Source organism: Centrocercus urophasianus, unplaced genomic scaffold (assembly GCF_019232065.1).
Source record: "Centrocercus urophasianus isolate 14NV4802_14NV808 unplaced genomic scaffold, USGS_Curo_1.0 seq_3, whole genome shotgun sequence".
In the NCBI taxonomy this organism is placed as follows: Eukaryota; Metazoa; Chordata; class Aves; order Galliformes; family Phasianidae; genus Centrocercus; species Centrocercus urophasianus.
In genome coordinates this window covers 2,381,819-2,406,801 of record NW_024884866.1, presented here as the reverse complement: position 1 = coordinate 2,406,801, position 24,983 = coordinate 2,381,819, and the positions used below count along the sequence as shown (strand labels likewise).

The following is a 24,983-nucleotide window of genomic DNA, read 5'->3' as shown; positions in this document are numbered from 1 at the left end:
CTCTGAAGTGGTAATATTATTCCTTGATGGCTATTGTTAATAAACAAGCAAAGCCTGGTATTAGTTATGCAATCAGCATGCGGCTGCTTCAGAAACCAAAGCCTCCCAAGTACATTACGTGCAGTAAAAAGAACCTACGGCATTTTTCTTTTGTGGAAGGAAACCCTAACATCCCTGTTTTGGTTTTGTCATACATGACCTGCCACTTGCCTGACATTTCTACTTGAGCGGCATTTACTGTGTAGTCAAAATAACATGACTTGGTCAGCTAAGATGACAGGCTGTCAGAAAATACTGTGAAAAACTACTGCCATTTGATAGGGTTTTATGGAGGGACCTGACCAACACAGGTGCAGAGGCTGAAGAAATATTTTGATCTTAATGAGACAGTATAAGATAAAAGAGTTACAATTCAAGTGCATTTTACAGGAGGAAACACAAAGGTTGCTGGATGCTTAAAAGGTTTCCCTAACACAAGCAAATCTTGTGCTAACACAAGTTTTTCATGAATTATAACGTTTCTATAAATGTCAGCCTCTTGTTATTGATGAGCAATTCAGAGAACAAATTGGCATGAAGCAGAAGCCATGAAGAAAGCCATCAGTACAAAGTACAGTGCAGATCAGCACAGAGAAACCAGGCTGAAAATCTGTTGCTGGTAAACATGCGAAGGAGGTCTCCCATCTCAGCAAAACCTTGGAAGTTCAATGCAGTAGGAAAAGATGCAGCAGACTAAGAGAGTAGCAATAGAATGTTGAAGCACAAAAATCACGCGACCAGCAAAGAGTTGGAGGCAAGACTCCATGCGGGCAGACATGTATTGATCACAAGAAAAATATCTGTGCTTGCTCTGAATGTAGACTTGGAGACAATTAAAATAGAATGAGAGCTCAGGCACTACTTTCTTTGAGGAAAAGAAAGAGCCAAAAAAGGAGTACACCTGAGAGAAAAATGAGAACAAAAAGAGAACACTTGCAAGGAAAGATACAAATGATACTGGAGTTGGCTGACAACTTTTCAGTCAAACAATTTTTTTTTAAAATGTATTTTTCTAATTATGTTATATATTACCCTGTGCACATTTTCCTAGAAAAGTTTATTTTAAAAGCACTTCCTTAATTAAAAACATGCTCTGTCTTCTCCCAGCCAAAATGAAACACATTTTTTAGCAACTAATTATTCCTTTGTGGTTGAGTGAGTAGGAATAGGGAAAGTCCGTGAGGAGCATGGCATGAGAGAAAATACCTTTGTTGAAATTTTTCCTGCATTGTTGATTCTCCATGGTCAAACCTAATCGAAAGTTAAGAGAAATCTTTTCCTCACTGAAGAAAGCAAAAGCTATTTATAAATTTCAAGATCTTTTAGTATTTAAGAAATGTTTTTAAGCTGAAAACAAAGTGACTGAAGCTTTTCAAAGGCAGCTTTTTTTTTGTGTCAATCACACGGTTGAAGACAGACATACTTCCATACCTTTTCCCTGCTATGCACACAACATTGTGTATCTTATGTGAGGTGGGCAAGAAGAATTTTATATCCATTTTTCTTAAGTCTAAGTGCACAGACTAGAGGATAAGCAGAGGAGAGAGAATCAGACTCACAGTATTACACATCCATCCTTCTCATTTGTGTTAGTAAGCCTGTAATGGTGAGTATGTGCTATTGCTAAAACTGTGTAATGGCAGAATAATTTCCGTTTGACTGGTGACGGAGAACACCACAATAACTTATTTATCTGCTCTGTGCACAAGTGAGAAGCAAAGCATATCTATCTGAAGCCGTAAATGGTTCTCAGACTTCAGCAAATTTGACACTCTGTTAAGGTGCTTCAGTACCTCTTGCTGCTCAACAGCTACACAAATAGCCTAAATGCAAACATGTTACATAATCAGGTATCTGTGTACTCAGAGATATCAGAGCCTACAAATATATGCTTTGATAAAGGAGGGTTCATGGTCCAGATATTCATTCTTATAGAAGTGCATTAAATGCAATTGGAAATGAAGAAATAAGCATGTGACCATGGCAGCAAATAGACACAAACAAACGTGGCCTTGAATATACAAAGATGTGTGGACGTGCATGTCTTCCAAAACAGGTCTCTGCTTGTGCTTCAAAAAGGAAACAGCCCCCAGAGGGCAAGGAAGAGATATCCAAAGACTCACAAACAGCTTTTAACACTGGTAAAATCTTCTGGCTGATGGAGAAGCACAGCAGAAATGACGAGGCCATGCATATGATAGAGGAAAACAAAAAGGATTCTTTAGGAACGGATGGAAATTTCAGGAAAAGCAGGAGACTGATACTGAGAGCCACACAGCAACTTCTGCTGTGTTTCAAAGCTCTCCTTCGGACAGTATCTAATCAATTAGGGGCACGTCAGTCTTTATTAATCATTTTCTATCTTCAGCTGATACTTAAACAGAAATGGAGGCCTACAGTGTATTGCTCTTTGAACAAATAAATGCTTGTACCAGCAGAAATGCACATGAATTTCCGCACATCCTTGGATATCAATATTATTCACATTAGATTATTAAAGTGTCTCCTACAGATAACCAGACAGAATATTAAAAGATTGCAAGCTAAATACAAATATAAATGAAGACTGTAACTGCATACAAGGTGAATCTTTCTAGAAGTGTTGTGGATCAAGGGCATTCTATTGATGTTTAAGAAGCACAGAGATTGTAAGAGAAACAGAAGAGCTATTCATGTTGTATCCACTTGCACACAGGACACTGCAGCCATCATCAGGATGTAGGAAGTTCTGTCATTCCTGAATAACATGGCTGCAGTACAGACAACCTTTACCCAAATGCAGCATGTCAGAAAGCGGCCACTAAAAATGTAATCTGAAATAACTATTTCTCCATCACCAACTAGCATGTGACTGCTAGCTTAAGCAGTTTCCGTTTTCTAGCTCCTCATATAGGTATCTATTGACTATCCCTTTCCCAAGATGGATTATTGAACAACATAAAATAAGCACAAATATATTCTTTTCCTTCCACACACACAGACGAGAAACCTTTCTCGGTTCGTTGTAACTCATATTTCTTCTCTCTTAAATAGCAGTGAGCTGAAGAGAACAAAAAAGTGTGTTTTTTCCTTGTTCTGCTTGGCTTTTCTCTGGACCCAGTAAATCCATTTAATACTTTTCTGGGCTCAAAGGCTTCTTTGGCTTTTTTATCCAGGCTTCTGGCTCCAAGACATTTAGCCTCAGGGCCCTGGATGAGGGTTTTCCACGTTATATGACCCTTGGCTTCCTGTTCTTTGCAGCAAAAGGCATCCCAATTCCAGGGGAGTGCTGCCAGCTTGCTCTGTGAGCCCAGCAGGAGCTGCACTGAGTAAAGGGCTGGGTCAGACACCTCCAGTCTGCTGCCCCTGGGACTGCCCGTGTGGTATTCATGGGTCAGGGAGTTCTGGCAAAGCCTTGAGCATCCATGGCTCTCAGATGACTAGGATGCATAGGTGGATAAAAGGCACTGCTGTTTCTCTGCCTGTTCAGGCTACTTCTACTGTCCATAGTGCAAGTGAGGAAAATGTTCTCTGATCAGACTGCTAGTGCTCTTCTAATATTTTTGTCGTTAAAACCATTTTTATTTTTGTGATTCAAGCTAATTTTATCTTTTGAAATGGAAGTCTGAATGATGAATGAAGAATAGAAAGAACTTTATTTAAATTTAATAATTCCCAAAAGTTACAGTTCTAGAAGTTAGTAGCCTAAGGATAAATCTGATGGCTGCAAGCCTTGCTGATGTGTATACAAGTTGATGCAATCAGCCTGCGGCATTAGATGAGTTGTAATGGAAAGAAAGAATCAATGTTAAATAGATTCTACATTAATATACATTATCTTGTCTAAATATTTATTTTTAATAAAGTATTTGTGATACTATTGGGAAAATTTTAGTTACAGAAGATTAAACACACTGGAGTCTGAAGTACTCTGTTAATGTACAAATTGAGGGCTTGATCCTGGAGGACTGAATCTTGCTAGCTTCACTGGGGATAATTCCTACGCATATGAAATGTGTTAGAAAGTACAGAGTTTTCATACACCATTGTGAGATACAGGCATTTTTTATTTCCTGATCAGTTCCTGTAAAATTATAGGACCACACGTGTATGGAACAGCTATTTCACTGTAAATAATTTTTACATTCATCTGTTTTATTTTCTGAAGTACATATGTGTTTTGGATTTGCCCAATGACTACATATCCATACAAACGCATAACGAACAGCCAACTGTCCATTCTATTTACATTTTTGATACTGTGCAAAACGCCTTTCAGCTGGCTGATTTTACTAGACAGCATTATTTTGAAAGCGCTTTGTTGGATTCTGGCATGGCACATGGAAATATTCCTGGTACAAATCATCTCTTCAGTGAACTCCACTGCTGCTGTCAAACTGCCTAGTGGAGGGTGAGTCAAACTGCAGCACCAGGTATGAAGGAGGTACAGAGAAAACAAGGCCACAGCATGCTTGTGTCACCTGGCGTGGGGACATCTGTGGCCACAGCTCCCCCTGCCTAAGCCAAGCAGACCCTGGGTACAGGTCAGGGATGGTCTGTGCAGAGGAGCAGAGGTGTGGAGCTATGAGACCTCTGATTATGTGCACCTGGAAAAGATGCTCTTTGTTACCCTGCCTTGCTGCTTTCCTTCCCTGTCTTCAAGGGATTTGTGCCAAAAACTTCTGCAGAGTGCAGACAAGAGCTGTCCTCAGCTGGGATGCAAGTCTGCAAAAGCAAATGTTTCACATTTGCACTATTTCAAATACAGCTGGTCAAGGTGCCTAAAAATTTTGAATGTGTTTTTACAACATAACTGTGGTTATCTGTCCCCATTTGGATTAAAACTAACTTTTAGATAAAGAACTATATCTGACAGCTTGATTTTACTCCAAATGCAACAGCGTCCGAGTGGAACTGCCATCACAACAATTTTCTGGTAAGCAGAATGTATGTTTGTAACTATCTCGCTGACAAAGTGATATTCTATACCACAGATCACAGAAGCTGCTCATATCTCTGAATACACAGGATAATGGTATCCCCTTACCCAGGCTCTGTGTCCCAAAATATCCATTTGTATTAGTGGTAGGTGATGGCAGTTCACTGCAGCTTTGACGCAGCAAGGTCTAGTTGTGAGACAAAGGAGCTGAGAGCAGCCAGTCAAGAAGATGGGCATGCCTGAAGTAAGGGAGACATGCATTATATAGTCTTGTTTAGTGAGCCTGAGACATAGTATTTACAATGACTGTTTCTCATAATGCAGCTATTTTCACTGCTATTCTTTCTACAAGTTGACAAGAACTTCATTATTAGCTTCCCTAAGAGGAGCTAGCTTTATGTAACATTTAGCTTCATCTCAAATCAGTCTGTGTCCTTTCAGATGAAAACCCTAACTTTTTAGCCAAATTCCAGACGTACAACTAGTAGGAATATTTCTGAAAAACAGAAGAAAAATGTAATGCTTGTTCACACAGCAGGAGCCTCTGGGTCTATATAAAATAAATTTAATTAGGATAAATTCTGAAAATATAATTAAGACGATGCTTAAAGCCCCTCTGACCTCAAATTCAGCTTTATATGACTGTCTGTTGGAGGACAGAGTTACAAGACTTTGGATGAGTGAACAGTCCTGGCTAATAACACTTTGCTAACTATGCAACAGCAGGAAGAGGGCAGCATCCTTTGGTGCTTTCATTGATGAAGGTGTTGCCTACAGTCAAATGACATTTTACATGTCTTTAAACTTGCTGATAATTCTCTGATTAGTTTCTATAGGTCTAATACTAATAGGATTGGATAACAAAATCTTTTTTTTTTGTAATTAAGATTGTAAAAGTCTCTATGATTTTTTAAAAGTCCTTATATGTGTTTCGCTTATTTACCACTGTCAGCAATTAGGGTCATATGCAAAGACATGATGTAAATAATTAATCATAAGATTCTATTAGTCTATTATTCATTCACTTAAGTGAAGCTTCTTTTGTTATGTTTATGGGAGGGGACCTCTCTTAGGTCCTATTGAAAACAGTGAAAAATATTTGAAGGACTCCCTATACAAAAATTTCAGATATGCCACACTACCTCTTGGTTCTGCTACTGGGGAAAGGGAGTGCGTGCAATAGCCAAAGTAAGCAATTCATTTCATATCCTCTTCTACAAGGAGTAAGACTGTGTCAGCCCTTTTTGAGAAGCCCTTTTGAAATCCTTCACAATATTACACAGATGTTGTTTCCACACTTAATTCCTGTAGACAGCAGGGAACTTAAAGAATTAAGAAAAAGGTCTTAATATATTTTCCAAATTCTGTACTAACTTTTTTTTGCCTAAAGCCCTACCTGGAGGAAAACTCTTTGGTAGATATTTGAATATGCAAATCAGATGTTAAACTTAAGTAAATTGCAAAAATATACTTTCATTCAACTTAAATACAGTACCTGCAGAAAGAACAAATCAGTACGACAACAAAAAGGAAACAGAAATGGCTTACTATGGTTGCATGCCATTGCAGTGCTTGTAACTTGGGTGCTGGACATCATGTTTTCTCTAGATGTGAGACAAGTGCACAGTGAGTCCATCTATGTGAAGGTGAGCAGTAGCTCAGCTCTGTACCTATCTGGAAAATCCCTTTGCTCTTCTCAAAAGAAAGGCAAAGTGACCTTTGTTAATGGCCACTGCATTTCCTAAGCAGAAAGTGATTAGCTCTCTCAGCTGTCTGACACACGCATGAATGTGCTGACTCTTCTGCTGGATGAAATCACAAAAAGACCAATGTCTATTCCTGTCATTTGTATGTGAAGAACCAGGCAGCATGTTCCCTGCAAGCCTGCAGGTCTGCTCTGGGCTTCCTACATGGATCTATGATTGAGGGAAGCCAGTGCAACTGCCTTTGCAGACTGAGCTGAGCCCCAGTTCAAGTCCCACCTCACCAAGGCTGAATTTGCAGCAGAGCTGCAGGAAAGAAAGAAAAAAGAATCAATCAATCATATTTTCAGCATGAATGTTACTTGCCTGCTTCTGGCTATACTCTCCTGCTAACACAGCCTTGCTGGCAACTGCTGAGTTACTCTTTGTAGTTTCACCCCCATAAAAATGTTATCAAGATGGAGTTTTGGCTGCAGTCTCTCACAATACCTCCTTCAGCTCCTGGGATGTGGGAGAAAAAAAAAATACCCAAGCAAACATTAGAAAACCAGGAAGCGCTCAGTTAAGATCTCCCCACAAAACCACAGGGTGACTGAGAGCGGGTGCTGCTCAGGTTGGTTTCCCCTCCTAGCTGCAGACATATTCTGATATACGTTCAGTGAGCTGTGGGATCCCTGGGGAGAGATAGCATGGGCAGTGACCTTCTGTCAGTGGGGCTGAAAGCTGGCGTAGGCCATGCTCTGACTGCAGCCAGCAGCGAACAGGGCAGGAATGGGGCACAGCCTAACCCAGAAATTAACGCATTACTTTCTATGGCGATAGCACCAAAGAAAAAGACCTGAACAAACTGTTTAGCGATGGTTTTGCATCCAGCAATCATTAGCTCTATTCTAGCAGGTGAAAGCCCAAGGGTGTTTGGGTGGAAAAGTCCCATTCCTGAGGTCTTGCTCTGTTTGCCTTTGTTTCAAGCTTGCGTGAAGTTCATAGGAGAAACTGTCTTGATGTTTCCTTTCCTTCTGCAGCCTGACTAAGGATAGGGTAATAGACAACAAATGGACAAATGTATATCAAACACCATCAGGAGATGAGTATCTTCAAAAGGATGTTCTGCTGTTCAGCTACTTGCCTGCTTTTTCTTGACACAAGGCAAAGGTAAAAACATGACAATCCAAGAACATTAAGAACAGCTTTGGGCACACTCATGCTATCCCACAGAGCCCAGCTGGGGACAGAGGGGGAGGCCAGGGGCCTTTGCCAGGTCACCAAGTAGGTCAACAGTGAGGACCGAGGGAGAACGAGCTCTCAATCTCCTGGTGAGCCGCTGCTGTTGGAGTGATTTCAGACCTTGTCTACAAAAGCCAGTCCTATGGCTGGTTCAGGATCCAGTGAAGTCATAGAATCATTAAGGTTGGAAAGACCAATAAGATCACCTAGCCCAGTCATCTCATACCTATGAATGCTCCAAACCACGTTACTCAGTGCCACATGTACATGGTTACCGAACACCTCCAGGGACAGCAATTCCACCAGCTCCCTGGGCAGCCTGTTTCACTGCTTCATCACTGTTTCTGAGAAGAAATTTTTTCTAATATTCAACCTGAACCCCTACTGGTGCAACTTGAGGTCATTACCTCTCATCCTATCACTTTTACCTGGGAGAAGAGGCTGATTCCCACCACACCCTCCCTTCAGGTAGTTGTAGAGAACAATAAGGGCTCCCCTGAGCTTCCCCTATTCCAGAGGGAGCAAACAGTTAGCCACTCCCCATAAGATGTGTACTCCAGATTCTTCTCATCTTCATTGCTATTCTCTGAACACACTCCAGTATTTCAATGTCTTTCTTGTAGTGAGTGGTCCAAAATTGAGCGCAGTCACATCATGGTACTGCAGGCTAGGCAAATCGAGGGAAAGATAAACTTTCCATCCTGTGCCTGCTGCAGAGAGGTGACAGGGAAGCAGTATGAATACGTGGAAATGTCTGAGTCCAACACCAGTAATGCTGGAAAGGTTCAGACAAGCCATTCCTCAAGTGAAGGCAAAAGAACGTGCAGATTAGCAACTGGAAGAAGAGCAAGTGAAAAATGTTCTCCCTGGCAGGCACAACTGTAGTATAAACACTGACCTCCCACAGGAAGAAAAAAAAGAATATGGTATGTTCTACTATCTGAAAAAGCATGTATTCTGGTCGTCGGCAATGGTCACATCATTCAGCACTTCACGCATTTCTGCAGTACTGCAGTCTCTCGTACCTAGACCTCTACTGATTGCTTGGGGGGAAAAACATCAGGCACACTTTCTCTGGTGTACGACTGTGCTTCTAGAAGATGCTTTGCCATGGACTGTAGGAGGAACAGGAGTTGCCCAAATGGTTTATCTTCATCCATTTTAAAATGAAAACCACTTTGGCTTTTTGCACTTTGTGGATGCAAAAACCTATTTTTTTTTTTTTCCCAAAATTATGGAAGAAAACTTATTTGGCCTTCAAGACACTGAAAAGTAAATATCTACTGTAATTTTGCTTTCTATTGTAATAGTGTGAACAACAGTGAAAAGATATGCAAATCTATATTTGAATTCCCCTATCAAATGCCATATAAACAGAGAAATTTCAGAGAAGTCCAGCTGTGTTATTTCAGAGAAAAATTGCACTAAGTAATAAGAAAATCAAGTCTGATGGAGTCTGTTTACCATCTTTGTTTACTCCAGTAGCAACACGAGTCATATTCGTACTGATTATTACACTTCTTGCATTGATCAGTCCTTCTTATTTTACAATTTCTTGGAAAACGTACTAAAACCATAGCCTTAATTCCAATACTGTGATATAAGAGCAGCTGAAAATTTTAGACTGTGCTCATTGTCACAGATATTTGTATCTCAGGCTGAAAAGCTAATGCTAATTTATTCTTCTTCACAGAAAGCACTCCACGACCTCAAATTATTTTTCTTTGTAGCTTCTCTGCCTTTACAAATGCATTTCAAAATCAAGAAATGTCACACTCCCACATGCTTCAGGTCTGCTCCATGTCTCAGTCCAGTAGCTTATACTGTGATGGCAGTACAGAATGGAGAGTTCTCAGGAACTGGGAGCTGTTACAACACTGAGAGAGAGGAACATCACCATGGAAGCACTAATATTACTGACTTAACTGGGGCCAGCATCAGGGTGTGAATGAGAAGCCCTGAACCTGGGGCACAGGGCACCCTGAGTTCAGAAGTTCTTCAGGGGTTTGCTGCTCCAAAACCGAGTGGCATGCCACTGGAAGTTAATGCTTTGGAATGCGGTAACTCGGAATCATGGATTCAAGAAGATTTTCTGTGTGTGAGTACAAATACCTACTGATTTACAACACTGTTCACTGTGTTCATTCAAAGTGAATGAAAAAGAGACAATATTTTGCACTGAAAACATCCTACTCATACACAAAAATGTAGGTTAGGTCTTCATACTAATTACAAATACTAGGATGAAAAATAAAGGAAAGGGTTAGGTTTTGGGGTTTTTTTTTTTGCAAGATTTTTTTAGAAGAAGTTATTTGTAGATCCACAGAAATTTGTACTAATATTTGTTTCTGAAGAGACAACAATTTCTGTACAAATTACAATGCAGTTAGCATAATGACCTCTGCTTCAGAAACCTCAACGGCTGTGGATCAGACACTCTCACCAGGGAAAATGGATTCTCATTGTAACAGATCATGCAATCTCTTCAGAGTGGCAAAAAATTATCAATATAAAGTATGGAATGTAACCTCATCGTAGCCGGATTTCACCGCAGTTGAGAAAGTCTGTGTAGGTCACCAAGAAACAGACAATCCAATTTAAACAACTTATTAGTTTATAACTAGAGTCTAACGTATGTAAAGCCAGGTTTTCACATGAGTTAGGCTTTTTCTTTCATGTGATTACATTCACGAAAATATTTAGTCTGAAATATATATATATATAGGCATATCTAATATTTTAGGAATCTTTTGGATCATCTCACATGATCTTGGCTGTTTGCAGCTGAACTGAAATTGCCAGAAAGCTGTCTGAGCTTCATGTGGCTTGGAAAGAAACTGACCCATTACTAAAGTCAGCAATCCAGAGAGAGATAATTTTTTTTTTCTCTGTTCTATGATTTTCCTTCGACAAAATAGGAATTGGGAAGCCACGCAAAAGTTAAAGCTAACGAAAAAAATAAAAGAGAAGAAATTGAACATAAGGCCCGTCCTTCAAATCCTGCTATCAGAAGATTAAAACATTCTATAGAGTACTATGCTTAAGATGTGTATACATAAAGTTGTGCAGTGATTGCATAAAAAAGAAAAACTTGCATTAAAAAATATATTTTTCTTAAAGTTTACAACAATTTTCTGTTGTAAACAGAATGAGGACATGCATTTCTGCCTGCTCACTGTCCTATTTTTTTCCCCACTAAATACATTTATGAGTAATAAAACTATTAGTCTATACAGGCAGAGAATCTAGTCTGTTTCTAGTAGAACTGCCACATGGATGGTGTGTTTCAGTTCCACAGTAAATCCACTTGATGGAACAGTAATTGCTTACACAAGTTAGGAACTCGGATTTATGTATTTTATGGTATATTAAGATGGTGAATGCAGCTGTGCAACTCTTCCACTTAAGTGAAATCTTCCATCATATAAAATCTGCCTGCTCTTTTCTGTGCTTGCTGTTATCCAAAACTGTCATTACCAAGGATTTTATGTCATTCAGGTCCTACCTGAGCAATTCTTGGCCCTAATATTTCATATATTTATTTCATATATTTCATATATTTGTATTTATGGTTTTACTTTGAAAGCCATGAGAACCTGGAACTACATAGTTTCATGGGGCTAGCTTGTCAGGCAAAGAAAACTGATGCTAGATATTGCTTCAGCTACACGGAACTAGGAAACTTGATGCTTATCTCAGGATTTTCCAACCAACTGCAGAAAAGGAGGAGCAGATTCTTTGCACTGCTAGCAGTGGATAGCATTGCTCCATCAGTGGCGCAGTATCTTCTCTCAACAGTGAGAATGGGGCTTCCTTTCTCCTGTGTCTAGAGTCTGTTCTCCAGAGAAAAGGGACAGATGCTCAGTGCAGCTCTCATTGCTGAAAAACTTTGCTTGTAGCTTACCAGAGCCTACTGCCCATTACCTGAGGCAGCCTTTCTCTGTATCAGCCTGACCATCATCTCAACAGAACCCAGGATGCAGCTCAGACAATAACCTATACATTCTTATTTCCTGGCTGATTTCCCTCTGCTGCATGGAAGTTATTTGGCAGGAAAAAGTACTACTTTCTCATTTTGTCTCATCTGACCAAAATTTAAAATGATGTGCTGCTAGTACATGTGCTTTTAAGCATTCAGCAACAGAAATTCAATTTAAGCTAGTTTTGATCTTGCAGATCACATTCATTCCTCTCTTGAATGGATGAGGATACCTGTTTGGAATAAATTTCTGGAGCCAGCACCCATATTTCCAAATTAAAAATTCATTTCCCACATACATTCTCTAATACTTGCTTAAAATTTGCTGTTTCTACAAACATTCTTGCCAGAAAATGCAAAAGCTAGAACATGCACAGTAAGCAATCACAAAGAGGGCATTGAAACAGTTGAAGAGAATATGTTTATAAACTGAAATGAATATTCATTGGAAACTTTTTTAACAGTGCTCACCAGTTCTATATTGGAATACTGTGTAAAGTTTGCACTCCATATAAAGAGTTGCACTGTTCCCTTGTGAAATCCATCTTCTCTACTACCTCCATATTGGATATTTGCATTTTTAGAAATACCATCTGCCAAACCCCACACAGACTGCAAGTGATTTCCTGGTTATATATTTTGGATATTCTGTGGTTAGAAAACTATGGAGCCATATTACATGTCCTACCCTCCAGAACATCTGTGAGACTAAAACCACATGAATGTAAACAAGTCAGCATGATAAAAATGATGAAGAATTTCAATTACATTGCATAGGAATACTTGAAATTTTTTTCTTTTTCTTTTTTTAATTTATCTTTATGTGTTGCTTTTTACTTGTGTGTACAAAATAGCTTTTCCATATTATTTTCTGGTATTGCACCAAAACAGCTTCAAAACTTTTCTCTCTTGATTCTTCTGCACCCCATACCTTTCTGGCAGCATCAGCAAAGGAGAGTACTATTAACGTAGGACTTGGGCTTTTCATTGCCCCATAATTGATCTGACTTCCAATTTGTCTTTTTACTTTTCTACAGATGCAAATAAAAAGTAGAAAGCTTACATGTGTGAAACTGAGCTTCTAGTAGATCTGTTTTACTATGAAAAGTGATGTGACACAGCATTTCAACACACTCTTCAACCAGAACGTTTGCTTTTGCATGAACTGGGTGAGCAGCTGAATGGTGTATATGGGCAGCTAATAGAATAACTATGATGCTTCAGATTCAGTAAAACCAGAGACGAACTTGTATGCTATGCCATTTCCTCCTTATAAGATTGAGAAGTTAGACCTAGTTCCAGTTCTATCGTGACATTGTTGGGTATTCTCGTCAAGTACTTCACTTGTCAAGCATTTTTTTTCTTCAGCTTCCTCATTTACAGGACTTGGATAATATTTATCCTTTTCATAAAATTGCTGGGCTCAATCATCTAATATTTCTCAGTCACTTCTGTGAAAAGATTTGCTATGTTTCTTTGTCAGTTGAACACATTATGCAGTGTCTTGAAGATGGCAAATCGCTAAGGCATAAATAAAATGGTAACTGCAAGAGACCCCATCCTGATGCAAAAATCCCTATTAAAATCAAGTAAACATATGCCTGTTTAAAGATCAAAGGAGCAATACAGTAAAAGTAGCAAAACAGCTAAACACAAGAGCTGCTCTGAAAGTAATGCCTCCTTTTCATTATTTTGGCCCACAACATCAAAGGTGGATGTTAGTGGTATGGCATGCAGGCTCTTGTCCATTGCTGGGGAAAATGCATAGCTAATGATGGTGACTATGTGGAAAAATAGTGTTTCATAGTGAAAAATTGGCTCTATCAAATTAGCATTATTGTGTTCTTTGTGTCTGTGTAACTTCCACGGAAATAAATGGGAGACATCAATTCTGGAGCAACCTACAGATTAAATAAAGGGTTGCTTCTCTCATTTGCTTCTGGGAACATGGTCAAAAAATACCATTGAAAGGTAGGTCATGAAGGCTTTGCAGAAGGCTATAGTAATTCATTATAACAAAGGATCTCCACCTACAAACATGAATATTACTCATTTCACTAATGTGATGAGTCTCTCTGGAATTTATGGTGCTTTTACCAGGGCCTTAAGCTATAATTTTTGTCATGACTGGTTTGTATGATTGAGCCTGCGACCACAGAATAGTTCCTAAAGCTATCGATGGCCATTGTGGTCTCTCCTTGCTTCATTAGAACTTCTCCAAAGAAGTTACGGTACTCAGTGATTTTTTTTTTCTTTGTATTTTACTATCATACACATACTTATGTTTATATGTTAGAGAAAGTCAGAGACATCAGGAATTCCCGCTACTATATATGTACAAACATTGTAAAAAATACACATCCTCACTTTTTAACTAATTTATCCTTAACTGCTGTGGGAAAAAAAATCCCTTTTATTAAAAAAAAAAAAAAAAAAAAAAAAAAGTTCAACCATAAATGGAAAGGCTATGCTCACATGCCTAGATTTCTGTTAAATGTAGTTAAGATGAGAAATATATTTAGTACACACATTATTTTTGCATATTTTGTATTTATATACCTGTCTGTTTATAAATACGTCGAAATAATAGAAAGCTAGTTGCCTGCAACAGGAGTGAAATAGCAAAGAAAGTCAAACCTAGCTCTAGTTAAGAAAGAAAACACCTTCATTTTGACAGACTTTAAAAAACAGTTATTGTTAATAATTTGCTACCCTTATCAAATGGAAGTGCATAAATTACTGCCCTACTGAAGGCCATGGAAAGGCTCCCACTGTCTTCAAAGGGATCTGGATATCACCCGGTGTATTTTCTCAAAGAGAGCTGCCAGTAACATCTGCCAGCTGGAGATCCAGTTAGATGTGGGTTAAGACAAAAGAAATGCATGTCAGCATTTCATTGTATGACAAAGGATAGAGGCTTTGAAAGTCTGCTGTGGTAGATTATCACAGAAAAAGTACTTTTCCCTTCAAATGGGAAGCATCTTCCCATTTGATCTTCCTGGTTTTGTCTATCTTTGTAAGTGTATTCATAGAAGGCACAACCGTGAATTGACTGAACCTCATCAGAGCTACCACATTTCAGACTATTCAGTCTCGTTTCAAGCACAATCTCCATCTGCCAACAATCTTTCCTTTGTTGTGCTCTTCCTTTTCCAGGGCAGCATCCTGTACCCTGCCTCTTACTATCTAGATTCTCAGTGAGTAAGGGTGTTTGCTCTCCCTCATTTTTCCAAGACCACTGGGCGTCCTTAAAGATAATGCTCATTTCCTATCTCCTAGCTGCATTATACCTACTATTCTACCCATCTCCGTTGTTGTTCGTTAAGTAAGCAACATATAAACTTCAGTTGGACAGTGCTGGAACTGCAGCAGATGCGCTCTTGAAAGGGCAATCAGCGATACCCATACTGGGGATTTGGATTTTTCAAGATTATTCCTGTGTGCTCACGGACAATGCTCATGGTGGCTTTCGTATATTTTCCGTTCATTCTCTTTTAAATTCTACACATGGGTAGGAATAGCTTTAAAATATTATTTTTTTTTCTGATTAAGAGGCTACATATGGGTAGGAAAAATTGGAGAGTGTAAAGTCTCTATTCCTATGGGCCATGAATTAAAAATGAAAACCACAGGTGGTTTGGGTTTTCTCCTTCTAAATCAAAACACGATGATTGAGGCTTAGCCAAAACCGAAGTATGGCTGCCCATTGCCATTTTTCAATAAAAGTCTCCCAGATTTGTTATACATTCCAGTGAAAAATCTGTTTTGTTACTGTGCTTGTGTCTTGCCCAGAAAGGAATTCCTCATTTAAATGTTTGTATACTTCTTTCTGCATAGCATTACTAGCATTTTGCAAGCACAGTACTTTTTATTTAAATAGGGTGTATCTATCAGATTGCTCTCTGTATTACATTCTGATATTTCTTTAAGAAAGAGATCCTTGTTTTGGCTTTTAATAAGTGTTATATTATGATAGCCTAAGAACCCTGAAGTCATGCAGCTAAAGCATTACAAAGATAAGAATTCGTTCTTTTATCTTCTCTTTGTAATATCAAAAGATGTTTTGCTTAGTTTATTGTGTCAAACATTTAATAAGATTAATCATTTTCTGACCTTGGAAATTCAAACACTTCAGTACATTGGAAAAATGATCAGGCTTATAAAATGTGGAAAAGATCCACATTGTTTGTGGTGTCCAAGAAGATATAGATCTGTGCAGCAACAAATACCCAAGCTATTTCTCATCATTATGAACAGTAAACTGTAGGCTTTAGAGGGTCAGAAAAAGGTGAGTGTTTACTTATTAAATCCTGCTCCACTGTAAAAAAAAAAAAAAAAAAAAAAAAAAAAAAAAAAAAGTAATCAAGAATTAACTAAGTAATAATCCTGCCTAAGCTAATAAAAAGAAAGAAAGAAAAAAAAACGCTACAGACATTGGAAAAAAGGCATTGTATATATTCCCCTTCTTATTTTTTTTTCTTATTTATTTTAATAGCTCTGAAGGTTTATTTATTTCAAAAGGCCTAGAAACAGAATTACAGTTTTCTGAAGTTTCTCTGTAAAGACTGTAGAAAAATCTGTCAAGTATCTAATAACTGTCCAAGAACGTCAGTGGCAACGAAATAATAAATGAATGAAGAGCCTGAAAGATAGAACTGGCAGTATTTACAAACTGACTGCCTCATTTGGGTTTCTGCAGTAATATTTGGACACAAAAATAGAAGTGTCCTATTTCAGAGAAGTGCCAAACATTGCTCAGTGCAACACAAATGAGATGCGAGAGTGCTCAGACAACTTATCCATCAGCCATGAATTAGGGTCTGTAATCTTAGATGCATGGACATGGTGAGTTTTTTCTTTATTTATTTATTTAGTTTTCAATCAAATTCCTTAGCTAAAGAAAGCAGGTATTAAATGCAAATTTAACCGGGAGAAGTAAAAAATTTTTTGTTTCTCTGAATCCTTTTCAAAGTCAGAGGCTCTCTTGAAACTTGAATTACTGATTTTGTGATCCTGTGTGATCACACTAAGTCTTTATTTCAGAAATCATAATCAGTGTTACACTTTGATACTGATTAAGTAACCAGCCTGTGTTTGCAAAACCTCAGATAGATCACCAAAAATACGAAAGAACTTGTATATGCCCCTTTTTAAAGGTTTCACCCGCATTCTGTATCCCTTAGGATCAGAGCTACTTTGCAAGCAGCTGCCAAGATCTATTCACACAACTTTGTCTGAAATTAATTTCTTGCTACAGGGTCAGCTCAAAAACACACACAGAGTATTGGTTTTGTTCCACTGCCTGACAGCAAATCTAACTTTTTACAGACTTTTAAAACCTCTTTGAAAATTTATCTCTCTGATTTTAGTATGGAGTTTAAGAGCCGATTTTTGCACACAGGCACTGTTTTTGACCTTACTTCTTGCAGGGAGAACTGCACATATAGCATGATGGAAAGTTTCTAGCTGGTGAAATGGGAGAAAATATTTTGACAAAGCACAACTAAAAAATCTGTTGCCATGTCAGTGTCATACAGCTCACTTCGATTGCAAGTGACCACTATACTCAGTCTCCGTATTCTGAATAAATGAAAGTAATTAAAGCCAACAGTTAGTAGAGGGACAAGGAATATCAAAGGGCTTGCAAGAAACCATATTTAGGTTGGACACTGCTAAGATTTGAGGGGGCATGAGCGTCCATCATTGTTAATTGTTATATCTTCTTAACACACTGCATAAAAGATGGCAGTCTTTTGCAAGCATTTCGCTTGTACTGTGATCTCTGACCTCACTGTCACTGAAGAAGGTGCGTGATTTGCAGATAAAGAATTCACCTGTGGTTGGAGCAATAACAAAACACTTTTTTTTTTTCCATTTTATTTTCAGGGTTTAAAAATCAATAAATATACCAAGCTTGAGCCATCAAGTCTCCTCTGCTTTTTAAAAATTAAAGGAACTTTCAGCCAGGAAAAGGTAGGTTTAGAAAACTGACTTTCTTTTCTAATAAATAATTTAAAATCAGCCAAAATACCCTGATGTTTTTCAGATTTTATTTCAAACCGCAGTAATTTGGAAGACAGTGTGCCCAACAATGTATTAGCAGATTTGGGTGGATTAATGATAACCTCTCTTGCTAGAGAAATAAATAATATTTTCTAAACACTGGGTGAAGTTCTTTTTATTTGTCTCCGGTAACTGAATTTTTAGGTGTTAATACTGATACCAACTCTTCCTCTGTAATACGAGGACAAATTGCTCCTATTTTTAAAAAGCTGAAGTTGGAATTTCAGGAGTAGAAACTTCAGAAAACAGCAAATTGAGAGACCTCAATGAAATCCTGGGAGTTGGCAACACCATAGACTTTGATTTAAAAAAGCCTTCTATTTATGAATGTAATGAAATTTTCAAGACGGATGTAGCTGAAACTTCTGTATCTTTTTGTCTGGTGTCTGGTAAAAAATAAGAAAATATTTTTATATATAGGATTTGATTGGTTGTGTTGATAGATTATGTTGTTGCAGGTTTATACAAGTATATGTAGATAGTATAATCTTGTGTTTTAACTATACTGTATATCTACTAACATATGTATTTTTATGTAGTGAGTAATACTGCAGCATATGTTCATGTTTTAATACTTTGGAGACAGTTCAACTGAAAAGGAAATGGGATTTTATATCTCCTGGTTGTTTACTTTGACCTTTATATGTACTTCTGCAAATCTGGGGGGATAAAATTAAAGTTAGATGGGCAGTAGCAGTTGTCTGAGTCACGAGCACCGCCTGAGAGTTAAGAGCAGCCTGTGTCTTGTTTCCATATCTTAGAGTGATTAAGTTTTAGTTTCTTGCATAATATTTTTAAAGCCAATTATCATTTGCAGAATGTTTTAAGGTTGGCTGGACATGGTTAACCTGGTGTGCACGCATCCCTGTATTCTCCTTGGCTGCAGAGCAGGCTGCTGGAACTGCTCCTGGGGCAGGACCCCACACAGCCTTTTCAGAGCCACAAGGACTACATACAACATCCCACTGCTGCTGAAGTCAGCCACATCCTTATGAAATAGACTTCATATTCGATGCATTACTTATATGGAAATGCTGACCAGGAAGACTGCATTTTTATTAGTCACTCAAATAATTTACATTTAGTTGCCTGACATAAAGCCCAATAAGAGAGAACTATGCAGTGCTTAGCTACCTGCTGAAACAAACCAGAACAATATTCTGAGCGCAACACCTATATATACTTTGATGTTGTAATGCTATAACGTGAAGGAAAGCACAGTTATAGTAGTGGGGTAGCACAATCCCAGGTGCAGCAACTGAAAACAAACCCAAATGTAGCACCAAAACGACAAAGAAAAAAAATCTGCTTACCTTTGGAAGAAATCCAGTAAATAAGTAGGGATCTCCAACAAGAAACACTTATAACTACTGCCAACCCTTAAATGAGGTCTAGGAAGGGGTGGACTCTGGCTTCACCCCTTCCTGTCTCTCAGGTAAATTGCATGCACCTGAATACCCCTGGGATGGCCCTACCTTCCCACCAGGTTTTCAATCACTGTTTTAGTTCAGGCTGTGAGTTAGCATTTCCATTACAAATGCACACATGAAATTTATGTAGAAATAGTATCCTGGTTACGTAGTGAAGACCTACAACTTTTTCCAGTTCAACTGTCATAAGTAGGAGCCAATACATTTTAAATTTTTTCAGCAATCCTGAACACATCAAATTATAGATGAAACCTTTTACACCTATTTCTGATCTGAACTCGTAGCTTCACAGCTGAAGAAATTTGCCATCCCTGGTTTATCAAGAGAACCAACATCATAAGTCAAATGAGATATTACTTTGGTTAGCCTCTTTTCCTGGGAATTTTTACAGCAGTGATTTAAAGATTTTCCTTGAGAACGAAAAAAGTTGGTTACTAAAAGGCAAGGTAAGGACTATGGTTAAAACCAAGGCAACCTATATCCCTTTTAAGAACACCTAAATCTTGCATCTCCATCAGTGGTGAGTTCCACTGTCAGGATGTCTTTGTTTTAGGATAGAGAAAGAAGATGCTTTCTATGATCAATCTCGCTGCTGCTAGCAACCTTCATATTCTTTTTTCCAACAACTCAAGCTTGTATTTTGAGAAGTAAAAGTTTCCAAGATGCTTGGGGCCAGGCAGGGGAGTCCACTAGCAATGTTGTTCTTCCTTGTTGTTTTTCTGGCAATCCATGATATGCCCATCATGTTCCCTTAACTTCATCCTAATTTTCTTTTCTTTTAGCCCTCCTTTTTTTTTTTTTTTGACTGAATGTAATTTACATATGCACATACTCATAATGATACAATGCAGAATGGTCATAGTTAAAATGAGATAAATTGAGGTGTATAATAGTGATAAAAATACAGGTATTCTTTTAACATACTGCAGTATTCAGTATGTGAGTTGATTGGCATTCAGTGTTACAGTCAGGCTGTACTGGTTTCCATTGGCAGAGCAAACATCTGCTATTGTTATCTAATTCAGACTTTGGACAATCATTCTTGCACATAAATCATTTTTTGATTAATTTTTTACTTTAGCTTTCATTTTTAATTAATGTCACCACATATTTTACAAGAAAGACAATCGCCTTCAGGAAAAGTCGAAACCTAGTGAAAAACTTAGTTATTGATCTTGTTAAACAAATTTATATAAATGTTCAAATCTAATCAGTGCGACTTTTATATTTCCTGTTCTGATCATTAATGACATTGCTAATACTCTCCAGACAGCAGAAGCAATAATTAAAATCACTTTCTTGATTTGATAGTATGAAGGGGATGTAATGGAAAATGTCTGAGATAGCAAAATGGAAAATGCATTAATCACAAGAAAACAGAATACTTACTGTTCCCTCACTGTGCAGATCACACTATTTAATCTTTTGCTACATGTTGGAAGGGAAGGAGGAGCTGGAATAGAAATTAATCAATTAATTGCTGCCCATGTTCCTATCTGACAGGAGTACTGCTATCTGATTTGGATTTATACAGCTGAGTCCCCTTGTATAATTAAGACTGACAGCACTTGGGGGGGGGGGCTTCTCTCTGTCTATGGAAATCCTTTTGTGATGCACATTTGGAGCTGCAGTTTAACATGTGCATCAGTATTCTTGCTTATGGCCAGTAATATTCTGTATTTCTATCACCTCATAGTAGGACTGAGTCTTCCTTAAGTTAGTGTACCTCTCTGGCTTCCTTTCACCCAGTTTTGTAAGACCTTCCTACTTAACACTGTTGTGATTGGTAGTGAAGAAATTATTGACAAGGAAAAATGTAACCAGGCCTACACTACCGATGTTTTACTCCATGTAATAGTAACAGGAGTGACTGACTGACATACCTGTGTCTGTAAAAGCCCTACCACAATTGTATTTGTCACAGAGAATCTGCATTTCAGCTGCAAGCGATTACCTTGTTCAGGGTGGGCAGGAAGATAAAGTTTTGCTACTACAAGAAATTTTGATCTTGTATCATGTGGTCATAAGCACCCAGACCTGGCCATGGGGGAGAAAAGAAACCAGATGAGAAGTTAACAAGTAGTTGTTGTGACAGACTGGAAAAAAAAAATAATGAAGTGAATAGCTAATTGAACTAATCCTTATTTCAGATTGTTTTTTTCTTTCTTCCCAAATATCATCTATGACTTAAAACTGCTCAACACTATATGCATCATTTTTTTTCTTTTGTTGAAAGAAACTACTTTATGATCTGAAAGCTGTGCAGTTTGTTCACTGCCAAAATATAGAAAACAACAAACTGAGATTAAAAAAGGCCAAAGCAGACTGATTTTCTTTTGATGTTATGCTCAAAATGGTGCTGCACGATGGGATGCTAGCCCTGAAAACAAATCCACTATTCAGAAAAATCAACAGGACTTTCAATGTTGGTTAATTCTTTCCTTCTTTGAAATAAAGGGGATTCCATTTATACATTTCAGTACTGAATATCATGAAACAATGGAATGTGTGTACTCCCTGTGCTACTGTGGGAACTACAATTTAAATAGTATAAGCAAAGAGAAGGCTCACTTGAGTAGAGACCATCTGTAAGAACTGTCATTTTGTTTGGAAGAGACCCCTAAGATCACCTGGTCTAACCAACAGCCTGTCCCCATCCTGCCCACTAACGCATGTCCCTCAGTGCCACATCTGCACATTTCTGGAGTATCTCCAGGGATGACTCCATCACCTCCCTGGGCAGCCCGCTCCAGCACCTCACCAAAAGAGGTACCAAGAGAGAACTTCTTAAGTACAAAACCCTTTGAAGAGGTTTGCCTTTGCAGAGTTCTGCTGCAGAGGAGCTTTCTCTGCAGGCCAGGCCCCTAGAACTGTGCCCTGCACAGATCTTGAGTCTTCACCTCTCCACGTCCAGCTCATTTCCTAATGCAGTCTGGACTGGTTTCTGTTTCCAGGGCAACCACAAATACCTTTGTCATTCCTTCATCTTTGTCATCTAGGTGCACAATTCTTCAAGGATCTGCGCAGGGGATGACTTGAGACCTAGTAAGACTCCAGACAGCAGCAATGAGGTGGAGCATCTCACTCCAAGGTTAAAAGGAGGCCCAGGAGTGGCAGAATTTCTACATAAAGCTCTCAAGCTTCAGTGGCTCTCAGCTGAGCAATAATGGGGTCACTGCATAATTACGGACAGGAGTTGTTATTTGTGCCTTCATGGTGACTGGGAAAAAAAAACAACAAGAAAAACAAAGAAAAAACAAAACCAACATAGAATCATAGAATTGTTTGAATGGGAAGGGACCATTAAAGGTCACCTAGTCCAACTCCCCTGGAATGAAAACCTACCCAAAGCCATAACCCATACTGAGCGCTTTAGGACTATCAGAGAAAGAAGGGATAAAGCTTTCCTATGGCAGCATCCATAGCAGGCAATGAAAAAGTACCTTGAGTTTGTCAGCACATCTGAGCACCAATTCACTATGATACTTACTGCTAAGAAAGCAGCATCAGCAATGGGGTAAGCACAGGGTGGAGACAACACCAGTGATATCTCTGCAGTGTCAGTATTTACTTAAATGCTGTTCTAACACTGTCCTCATAGCACACTTTGAAGGACAACCAAGTAGTTGGGATAACAATCAGACAAATCTGGGAAAGTAATTCTGTACTGCTGAGGTGTATGAACTCTTTCACAAAGGAAGAACGGGGAAAGAGAAGAGGAAAAAAAAAAAAAAAAAAAGACTCCTAAATTTTAGCATTAGTGGTATGCAGCCCAGTGCTGAGATACAGCCTCCATACATGAGCTCCCCACATGTTCCCTCTATAGAAGTAAGCTTTAGCAGATGCGTAACTAAGAAACAACATCAACAACATTCATCGCTAATACCAAAGCTCACCATAAATTACTTTGGAACTTATTGGAACTTACACTAATCTGGAACTCTATTAGAAAACAGGCAAGGTTTGCTTGCCTCTGCAGGACGTGGCAGAAGCAGCAGAGCCTTGCGTGAGCTCCCAGCAGACTGACTGTGACAATGACTGCAATTAGCGGGCAGGGCGCTGCAGGTGACGCTGCATTGTAATGCTGTGTGGGAGGATGCTCCCACTGCTCTAACTGTTGCCTGTAGGAATTGAAAGCAACGCTGAGGAAAGCTAAATAACAAGGTCAAAGATCACTGTAGCACTCGGGTTGGTTGTTTTTTTTTTATTTTTAATCTTTTTTTTTAAAAAGATCTTTTTCTAACTAGTCACCTAGCACTAAGACTTCGAACTGTTCACTTCCGTGGTTAGCTGCCTTTCTAAGAATTTCTGCTAGGAGGAATAAGTGGTGGAAGGGCAGGAGAAGCACTGGGGGCTCACAGAGCAGCTCAGGAGGCTGTGGTGCTCCTGCACCTGGAGGCATTTGGGGCAGGTGGGGTAAGTGCTGCTTCCAATACTGGTAGCCTTCTTTGGAAGCACTCACAGTGCTTGAAGCACAGCCTTGGGTGATCTCAGGCAACTTCAGAGGCAAATTTGCTTTAAAAGGATTAAGGATGTTAACTAATGGAATTATCCCTTTTCTCACTGACCATCTTGGATCCAGACTCTTCTCAACCAAAAGCATCACTGTACAAGCAGTTGCCTTCCTCACCGGTGGATTTTGATGTGACATTCACTTTCCCAGCAACCTCACTCTTAGTGCAATGACCATGTTCCTCAGGCTATGAGGGTCAGTAGTGCAAAGGGAGCAGGAATCTGCAAGACTGTTTTATCGTTTTATTGTTACCAAGAACTTTGCTTCTCACAGATCTGGGATTCACCCCTCTGACTTTCTGACAGGCTTCCAACTCCTGAAACATTTGAGAAAGGTTTTATTATTAACTTTTATTCCTTTAATGAGTTCCTTTAATAAGTTGCTCCTCAATAAATTGACAAGTCTTCCTGAGGTTTAACATTTAACTTGTCAGAATTTATGTGCCTCTCCTTTTTTGGACATGATTTGTCGCTTCTGAAATCATTTTCCCTACGTCTACTTATCCTCTGCCTCCTAAACTCTCCTCAAGCCTTCATGCAGACGGTCACATTGACAGCAGACACAGATTCTGTGCCGTCATTAAGAACATCTCCCGATTGCACGCATTTCACTCTTTTTTTTCACTGCTCCTTTCCCTTCCTACCTACTTTCACTATTATATATAATACTGAGATACTGGATTAGGGAGTGTTTCTCACTTCCTGTGACAATGCTGAACTTGAACTCAGTGTGGCCATTGCAGATACTGGAGTGTATCTAGGCACTTCACCTTCAGCATGGATCTGAGCACTGTTCAAGGCCTAAATCAGGAGAGGTGGCTTCTGCGCTAAGAGATCAGACAAATATCTCCAAACACACAGATTGTGTCTGAGAGTTGTGTGGATACTGGGGATCTTTCCTTCGCTAGGTACAAAACGGTACCCATATTTTGGCTGCAGCCTGGGATGGCCACCCCTACTATCAGATGGGTGGCTTTTGTGAAGGTGGATTCTGCTCAGCCTCCTGTCCTTATGTGCAGCTTTGGTTCTGGAGAAACAGAGCTCATCTCCCTGCTTTGTGCAGTTTAAACACCTAGAGAGCATTGCCAACCTGGTGTGGTGGCACGTAAGGCTAA

General features: G+C 38.9%; 1 long non-coding RNA gene across 1 annotated transcript in view; it reads left to right on the top strand.

Annotated features, from left to right (window-relative positions):
- The window catches only part of LOC122165476, a 41,117-nt gene that overhangs the window by 5,669 nt on the left and 10,465 nt on the right, over window positions 1–24,983 (top strand). The window contains exon 2 of the long non-coding RNA XR_006170494.1: window positions 17,750–17,836. This is a non-coding gene — a long non-coding RNA (uncharacterized LOC122165476). The remainder of the gene's footprint in view (window positions 1–17,749; window positions 17,837–24,983) is intronic.